This window comes from Erpetoichthys calabaricus, chromosome 1 (assembly GCF_900747795.2).
Source record: "Erpetoichthys calabaricus chromosome 1, fErpCal1.3, whole genome shotgun sequence".
NCBI lineage: Eukaryota > Metazoa > Chordata > Cladistia > Polypteriformes > Polypteridae > Erpetoichthys > Erpetoichthys calabaricus.
Window position 1 is genome coordinate 63,681,041 of NC_041394.2, and position 9,843 is coordinate 63,690,883.

The 9,843-nt window shown below is 37.3% G+C and overlaps 1 long non-coding RNA gene across 1 annotated transcript; it reads right to left on the reverse strand.

Annotated features, from left to right (window-relative positions):
* Positions 1-1,407: 1,407 nt before the first annotated feature.
* Positions 1,408-9,619, reverse strand: LOC114662335 (uncharacterized). The gene is made up of 5 exons (XR_007933569.1): positions 9,589-9,619; positions 5,542-5,574; positions 3,701-3,742; positions 2,211-2,240; positions 1,408-1,436 (listed from the first exon to the last, which is right to left on the reverse strand). It is a non-coding gene; the product is annotated as an uncharacterized LOC114662335 (long non-coding RNA).
* Positions 9,620-9,843: the final 224 nt, after the last annotated feature.

The following is a 9,843-nucleotide window of genomic DNA, read 5'->3' on the forward strand; positions in this document are numbered from 1 at the left end:
TTGACGTACGGTAGATCTACTGCAGGCCACATTCACACACATCCCTGTATTAATTCATATCAGGACAATTTATTCTTTGGTAAGTGGCAGGAAACCAGAGAATCCAGAGAAAATGTATGTGGACATGAAGAGAATATGCTAACAATACACAGACAGTGTCCTGGATGGAAATTAAAGAAATGTTACAGGCAGTGTTTGCCTCTGTGCCCCCCTTTTGTAATTAAATGTTTTGTACACGTTTAAGATGTCCTGTATTCGTATTTTTTATTTATGTAGCAATAAAATGCACTGCATTTTTTCATTTCAACAAATGGCGCATCACAAACATTAACATTGCTTTTGTGAATCCCATACCAAATGGCATATAATACAGACATATGCATTGCATCTGCCAGTTCAACAGGTGGCACATCAGAAACATTTGTAGTAATGCATTTTATTACTACATATATTACAAAATATATTCCAATAGATAGTGGACTGCAAACGTTAACACTGAGGTATACTTTGACTACTTAGATTTAAACGATAGATAGATAGATAGATAGATAGATAGATAGATAGATAGATAGATAGATAGATAGATAGATAGATAGATAGATAGATAGATAGATAGATAGATAGATAAAAAAAACTTGTGTGTATTTCCCTGATAAAGTTTGTATGATACTGACTCCATGTCCAGGGCTGGCAGCTAACTTGCACCTGACTTCTTGAGATTGCTTTAGCACTCCATGCCCTTGACTTGGATTAAGTGGGTTTAAAAATGTTATATTATTTTATGTTGCACTTGTATTTTAGTGGAACACTACATCATGTAATCCAGTAATTCATGATGATAAAGAATAAAATATGTCCACTTTTATTAGTTATGCATTAAAATTAGGGGACACCTACACCATAATTACTAAAAAGTGGAAAGCCAAAGTTCACTGTATTCATCTGAATAAAGATCAGGTTCTTAACTTAATGATATTTTAAAAAATGCCTAAATGAAACATATCACTCTCCTATGTCTTACCTTGGTAATATTTAATTTAAGCTTTACTTAATATGTACATTGAGACACACTGGAGCTCTGATAAGGCAGTGATGTATGTTCTGTCATATTTGTTTAATCCATAAATGTGGCACTCTTATTATACAGCAGTTCTTCTACATGATATACCTTTCTGTCATTGCAGATTGAATCTACTGTATAAAGCCACGGACACATCGAACAAATCCCACAATTATTTTCATATGTGTTTGTTAAACAGAGTTTACCAGTGCATCTAAAAATTCATTTATAGTTACAGAGAAACATTAATGTAAAAGCAAGATATTCAATAGAAAACATAATATTGTTTATGGTATACAGTACATTCATAGTATGCAGTATATAAACTCATCAAAGGGCAGAAAACTCTCACCTGCTTTTTTCTGAGATGATTCCTCTGTTAACAGAACAAACACAAGACTGTATTATGAGTTGTGACATTTCAGTTTTTCAACATACTGATTTTTGTATTTCCTTATTAAAATTATTAATGTAACTGATTGAGCATACGCTTACTGCACTCTACACTCACTCCACAAGTCCCACAGCCAATGCCAGTCACTTGAGTCTGTTTAATTGTAAAAACTTATGTTTATATACAAGTTCTTCAGATTCATATACTGTACACACAACCGTTACATTACCCCCAAGTCTATCATGTTTTTTGGCAGCACTCAATTTTCATCTTGTCCTTCTCTTCTGAGCTTTTGCCCGATTCATGGTTAGACCTTTGTTGTTTTAAGAATCTGACTAACTCCTCTCCTAATCCTTCTGTATTTGTGTTTCCTAGTTAGTATACTAATTTTGCTAGTCAACAATTGCTTTGTGTTTTACATCCACTCGTCTTTAACCTGATTTTCAAGTGAAGAACAATTTAAAAGACTTTAGATTTCAAAGTAAATAGCTGGACACATGATGTACGTAAATTATAAAATTAAAGTCTTCTAATTTCACTTTTGAAATCCAGTGTTCTAGTAGTAGAAGTAGTAATATTAGTAGTAGTGCAAAAGAATACAGTGAAATACTTTCATGTCTGAGTAACAAGCAGCAGTCAGCACTCTCCATGATAAACAAGAATATATTAAAATACAGATAAAACAGAAACCTAAACAGAAATATCACTTCTCTTCTTCTTCTTAATTGATATAATATACAATTAAGAACAACTTACTCTTCACAAGATGTGATGATGTTTTGCTTTCTAGGGGAGAAAAAAGTTGCATTCATTTCCACAAGATTGTATTTTAATCCTTTCCAATGCGCATATTACATTACTGCCTAGACTAAGAAAATACCTTAGAATTACTTAAATTTAAGATTACTCATTTATTTATTTTCACTCCACTTTTCTGAGTAAGGGTCATCGTGGTAGCATGCTGCGTTTAAACTAAAATCACTTTAGTGATGTGAAGCTTGTGCCCATTTGGCAACTTCTAATCTTTTGCTTATTATTGACACGCTGAATGGGATAAAAGGATACACATAAATATGCAGATATTTTATTAATTTTATGTTAATAGTAGATGTGCCACAATTGTGATCAAATCAAATAAACTGGATTATTTTTCTTTTAGTCCACTTACTGTCTTTATGTTTTTTGAACAGTTTGCCCTCAAGAGCAAATGGTAGACATGAGAGGCATCACTGGGTATCGCTTTGTTCTCTTGGAGATTTGGAAAACTCTAAAAAGTTTAATTCTGTGTCATTATAGTGTCTGCTCAGCCCATATGAAACCTAACACAGATAGATTTTCCAACTGCTGGTTTGAATGCATCAAAAGTAATGCAATTGTGAGGGAAGCAAATGTCAAAATGAGGCACATGAGGAATTCAGCAAAAAAAATAAACTGATATGCATTTCAGGGATGAACTTTAGTGAGAAGTCAAGCAAAATGACACCTTTGATTGGCTAACTAAAAAGATTACAATATGCAAGCTTTCGGGGTGTCTATAATAATGACTAACATAGTACAACACCCTAGTACTACAGGGGTGAACTTAAAACTATTCTATTTTTTAACATATTGTATAGAAATAATTGAAGCCTTTAATGTTAATGTTTCAGTTTTCAGGGGCCATAATGAATATAGTTTCTTTTGTCTTGGCTCTAGCTATAATTCTGTTAAAAGAAGAGTGATCTAATTGTTTCATTTATTTTTATTTGATTACTTCAACAATTTAATTAATAAATCTAGCAGACTGTGTTTAGAAATCTAGTAGTTGTATCTAGAAATTACAGTGTCCTTCATGAATGAGTTTTCTTTGCGGCCCTCCAACTTGATATAATTTACTGTATTGGATATGGTAGCTGCCAGCACAACCTTATTTAAATTAATGACTGGTGTGACTTCTGTGTTCTTCCTGGGTACATGTGGTCTTTCAGTAGCCCCTAACAATATAAAGACACATTGTCCAGTGAACTGGTGTTTTTAAATGAACTGCTGTACTTGCTTGTGTGAGTCGCCACATTATTCAAGCAAACCCAAAGTGGTCCAGTTGTATGGATATGGGGTCAACACTTCGCAGGGTGGGTGTGTGTGGACTCTTTAGGAAACTGGCATCCCAGGCAGGCTGGTTTTATGTTCATACAGTGCTGAGGTCCCTACAAATCACAGATAGTTACAAATCTATGAAAAACATTTAGATTCACAGGTGAACGTACTTTTCTCAGTATGGGTGGAAGTTGTTTGCTTGGGAACACTGCCTGAAAAAGAAAAGACAAAAAAAAAAAAATCAAAAACATGCCTTGGCTGGCAAATGCTACAAGATATTAAGATTTTGGCATTCATTAGGTAAATTCTTCATTTTTTATAGTGACTATTATAGTGAGCACCAAAAATATTACACTTCAAGGAAATAAACAAGATTACCAGGCTGACACAGAGCAATGGGGATTGTGGAAAAGAGAGTGCAGGCAGGGTGGAATGGGTGGCGACAAGTGTCAGGAGTAATTTGTGACAGACGGGTATCAGCAAGAGTGAAAGGGAAGGTCTACAGGATGGTAGTGAGACCAGCTATGTTATATGGGCTGGAGACGGTGGCATTGACCACAAAGCAGGAGACAGAGCTGGAAGTAGCAGAGTTAAAGATGCTAAGATTTGCATTGGGTGTGACAAGGATGGATAGGGTTAGAAATGAGTAAATTAAAGGGTCAGCTCAAGTTGGACGGTTGGGAGACAAAGTCAAAGACAAAGCTGGAGAAAAAAAACAAAACCTCAAGGGTTCCAAAGCCAAAAGACCAACCAGCCTCTAAGCTGCCCAGAAAGGGAAAAAGAGAGACTGACCGTGAGACAAAAGAAATAAGGTTTAAACCAGTAACAGTGCCAAAAGATGAACAGGGGGTCAGAATACTGAGAAAGCCAGCTGAATTAAAATAAAGTCAAAGGGTTCTTATATTTTTATTGGATTGAACTGACACTTTCAAATTCTAGTGAACTTTTGTTTTCTATGTGGAATTTCTCATTTAAATAAAGTGTGTGTGTACCACAATGCCAACCAACCACATGACAGGTACCAACATCAACCACCTTAATAAAAGGATAAGTGTCTGTGTATCTCTGTGTTCATCCAGTTGCTGTGTCTCTGTCATTCCAACATATGGCGCATCACAAACATATGTAATATTAAAATGCATTGCATGTGTCATTCCAACAAATAGCACATTCCAAATATTTGTAGCAATACATTTTATTACTACAAATGTTTGTGATGCACCATCCATTGGAATGGTAAATGCAATGCATTTTATTACTACATGCAATACAAAATACATTTAATAGATGGTGCACTGCAAACATTAAATGCTTACATCCTCGTTGATTACGTAGATTCAACCTGTCTTAGACAGGTAGCACAGCTAGTAGAGAATATGACCACAGCCATGAAAAATAAGTATGATAGAGCTGTGGAAACAGAAACCAATTAGCTCAAATATATACAAAAATAAATTTTTGTAAGCAAAAATCAATCATCACAAAGCCATCTGCTCAGTAAAGCAGTAGGTTTGTGGTTGAAATTTGAATAAAGGCCAGGGCTCAACTGGCATGACAAAGGCAGGCCAGAGGATCAGAGAGAAACATATGGAATGTGAGACTGAGGAGTGCTTGTGGTGTTACTGAGGTGGCTAAAAAATGACTAAAAGCTGTGTCACATTACATGACATTTTCAGTGATTTTCAGTCATAGCCTTCATTTACACAATTTTAAGTCAGAGACAGTTAGAGATGTGCGCTCATGAAGCCGATCACCTAGTGTCACATGCCCAGTCCAATTAGTTAGCAACTTGCCCTGAAAAAACAGGTTTGATTTTGTCTTTAGTAATAAGAACGAGAACTGTGAGCATGAAAGCTGAAACCAATGAAATGCTTATCTGGAAGTACAATGCATATAATGTAGCAACACACAATAAGAAATATGTGTGTTTTGAACATAGGAAACAGTGTTTTACATACCACAACAGAATGGATAAGAAAAACATAGCGACCACACTTAATATTTTACTTACGCATTGAACTGCTTTTGCTGACGTGACTCTTCACTGAAAAAAAAAAATGACATAATAAAAATTGACTAACATGTCTGGTACCTTTTGCTGTGTCCACATTAGGTTTGTTACCAATCTCTAAAAAATTTAAGTTATAGTGACTCTGAGTTTGATTAATACTTAATTATCTCTTTGCCCTCTCATTCATATTTAAAATAAAAGTTATTTTCAATATTTTTTATAAATGAAATAATTTTAAAATATAGTATTTGTTTATTCCTTCAATCTAAAAATTTGTATGTAAGGACATTCAGAGTAGGCCAAAATTAGTGTGGGTGTGTGAATGAATGTGTCCTGAGTTGTATTTTTTGCTGCCAAGGTTGCCTCTACACCCTTGTGTCTTGAAACAGGTCCAGAAACTGGATAAACTGCACGTGTGCATCTGCATGTTCTCTTTGTATCCATGTGGTTTTCCTCTGCTTGTAGAGATACCGTATACACTCGCGTATAAGTCAGGTCTTGAAACACGAAAAATTGATCATAATATCCCGACCTATACGCCTGTTCAAAAATACGATACTTAACTTTTTTTTTTTTTACATCTTCTTGCCTCCTTCAATTTCGCACCAGTTTGTCAGATACTTCGAATTTTGTTGCAGCAGTGCAGTTACCAATTTCTTTCGCCATTTCAACACCTTTTAATTTAAAAACAGCTTCATATTTTCTTCTGATCGAACATTCCATCGTAGATAAGGGATGCTCTTACCATAAAATATGAGGGTGTGAGATGCAAAAAACACAAAACAGTGCAAATGTTGCTTCAGAATAGTTTGGGTATTACTGTGTGGTCACGTAGGCACAATACATAGAAAAAAAGGCAGCGTGCTCCGTGGTTACTCTCTCAGGTGGGCGTTAGCATATTGTAATCTCTTGGACCAATAGTGTGAGTTTTCTGCATTTGACTTACACGATCACCTTCATAAAATACCGGAAATTATACAGTAAAATCAAGCCCTGACTTACCTGCAGGAGAACTTAAATGCAAATATATATGGTATGTGGAACCTGTTAAGTTATTGCATCTCTTCATTGAATTGGTCTGAAGAAGTGCGACTATTTTAGTGATACTGATGAGTGAGAAGTTGTCCTGTCTGTCTTACAGAAAGGCAGTATATATCATTCTGTAAGAATCTGAAGTTTGAGTTAATTTTGTTGACATTGCTTTTCTCTGCAAAACAGAAGTAATCAGCATGGCCTTTAATTATTAAGCATTTTGGATTAATGTTGATTATAGAATGGCACTATATAAAAAAGGATTTGGTACATGGCCCAGAGCTGCTGAAATAAACTCGGTCTCCCTTTACCAATGTTTTAGAAGAGGCAGATGCAAAAGGTGTTTGCATGAATGGATTCCGTGGTCAATAAATTTATCAGGTACATTGAAATGGAGTTCAATGTGAAAGGAGTTATAGATTGAAGGATTACCATTTTTGATAAAACTTTTTTTCGTAAAATCACCTGTAAAATTCTCTTGGCAATGACTTGAAAGTGAGAATGTGTTGGAAACTGTTAAACAAAATTTCCAAAAGATGTTTGACCAAGTGTTCATTGCCATATGGGTAAAACTTGAAAGTACAGAAAAATGTGAAAAGAGTAGCTTCTGGCTAGTGATGGGCTCCTAATTTATCCATTTTCATTACACTTGCTTTTTCTAATCAGTGTCATAGAAAGCTAAAGCCCATCTTAAGAGTGATGGATTCAAGAAAGGAATAAAACCCCTTCTAAAAACCATACATATGCAAGGTGAAGATGTAAACTCCAGAAAGACGACACACTTGTACAGAATGTTACAGTCTATAAATGATAATAATTATTTTTTTTAATTTAGCTTTCATTTACATATGACCCCGGACTGAGGATGTTGTCTGGTGGTGGAAGGACCACTTTCTGGGGCTACTGAACCCGATGGACACGCCCTTTGTAGAGGAGGCAGAGATAGAAACTGATGCCCATTTCCCGGAGGGACATCACTGAGGTAGTTAAGCAATTCCACAGTGGCAAAGCCCCAGGGGTGGATGAGATCTGCCCAGAGATGCTGAAGGCCCTGGACATTGTTGAGCTGTCATGGCTGACACACATTTTCAGCTTTGCGTGGTCATAGGGAGTGTGCCATTGGAGTGGAAGACCAGGGTGGTGGTCCCCGTTTTTAAAAAGGGGGACAAGAGGGTGTGCTACAACAATTAGGTGATCACACTCCTCAGCCTCCCTGGAAAAGCTTATGCCAGGGTACTAGAAAGAAGACTCCACCCAGTCATTCAACCTCAGATCCAGGAGGAACAATGTGGATATGACCAATCAGTCTACATGTGTTTTGTGGCCTTAGAGAAAGTGTACAACTGGTTTTCCTTGAGGGATTCTGGGGGGTGCTGAGAGAGTATGGTACTCCCAGGGCCCCTAATAAGGGCTATTCAGTCCCTGTATAATCACTGTGAGAGCTGTGTCCTCATACTCAGTGAGTATGGGACTCCGCTAGGGCTTTGCTTTGTCTCCAGTCCTATTTGTGATTTTCATGAACTTGATATGAAGACACAGCTGGGGAGGGGGTCCAGTTCAGTGGCCTTATAATTGCAGATGACTTGGTCCTGTTGGCTTCATCGAGTTGTGAACTCCCGCACACATTGGTATGTTTGTGACCGAATGTGAAGAGGCAAGGATGAGGATCAGCACCCCCAAATCTGAAGTCATGGTCCTCAGTAGGAACAGTGTGGAATGTCCTCTCCTAGTGGGAGGTGAGTTACTGCTTGAAGTGGAGGAGTTTAAGTACCTCTGGGTGTTGTTCTTGAGTGAGATGGGTTGACAGATGGATTGGGGCAGCGATCACAGTTATGCAATCACTATACTGATCTATAACGGTTAGGAAGGAGCTAAGTCAGAAGAGAGAGCTCTCGATTTACCAGTCAATCTTCGTTCCTGCCCTCACCTATGGTTATGAGCTTTGGGTAATGGCCAAATTAATGTGATTACAGGTACAAGCTGCTGAAATGAGCTTTCACCACACGTTGGCTGGGCTCTCCCTTAAAGACAGGGTGAGAAGTGGAGATAAGTAGGAGAGCCTTGGAGTAGAGCCACTGACCCTCTGCATTTAGAGGCACAAATTGAGGTGGTTTGGGCATCTGATATGAATGCCTCCTGGACACATCCCTGTGGAGGTTTTACAGCCACAACCAGCTGGGAGGAGACCCAGGGGAAGACCCAAGGCTTGCTGGGAAGATTATATCTCAGAACCTTGGAACGCCTTGGGATCCCACAGTATGAGTTGGCAAGTGTGGCTAGGGAAAATGATGTATGGGCTTCATTACTAAGACTGTTGCCCCCACGACCTAACTTTGGATAAGCAGTGGAAAATGGATGGATAGATGGATGGATGGATGGATGTGAAAGTTAATGACAGCAGACAGAGTCAAGACCTCATTGTAAAATGCAGTTAAACATGTTTTAGTATTTTTTTCAAACTTCAGTTGGCTGCAAGTTTATTCACAAAGCACATTCCAAATGAATCCCTTTGTACCTTGTACAGTTAGTCCTATCACTTCAGGGAGAAAGAACCACTTTTTGTTTTATAAAATTAACCTTGAAATGAAAGTTACATCCTGAAATACAGTGTGGTTTAGGACTGATGTACTATATACCGTGGACATCTATACTTCCTTATTTGTGTTGTTTGCAGGGTTGGTGATGCATGTCTAACACATTATTGCAATGATATAGGAACCAAGAGCACTATAATATTTCCCTCAGAGAGACCCATGCTTTTAAATATCTGACATATTGTACATTTTAGAACTGAACCTGAGATATGTTTTCAGAGGAGGAAAAAAATAACTGAGAAGCAAAGGTCACATGAGCTGGGGAGATTTAAATTTTGTATCAGTTCTACTGATCATGATTAAAATAGCACGTGACAACACAGGTGGTTTAACTGTTGGAAAATGAAATATACAGTACCTCGTATGTTAAAAAGCCACAGCGTAACTCTAACATTACTGGACCTTCAAACTTTCTACTCACCCTCAGGTTTGCTGACAGTACTTTTCTCTGTGAAAGAAAAATAATCAACCAGTTTGTTTTCTTTTTATTAAAGAGGTAATAGTACCATAATATAACATTAAATTCTTAGACTCCCTTAACACATTTCATAGTCATGGTGCTTATCTCGCCAGCTTCATACACAAGGCAAGGGACCAGCCCTTGACAGAGCAACAGTCCTTCATGGGGATCACTTACATGGGAGCAATTTGGAAACAGCAATCAACCTAATCTTCA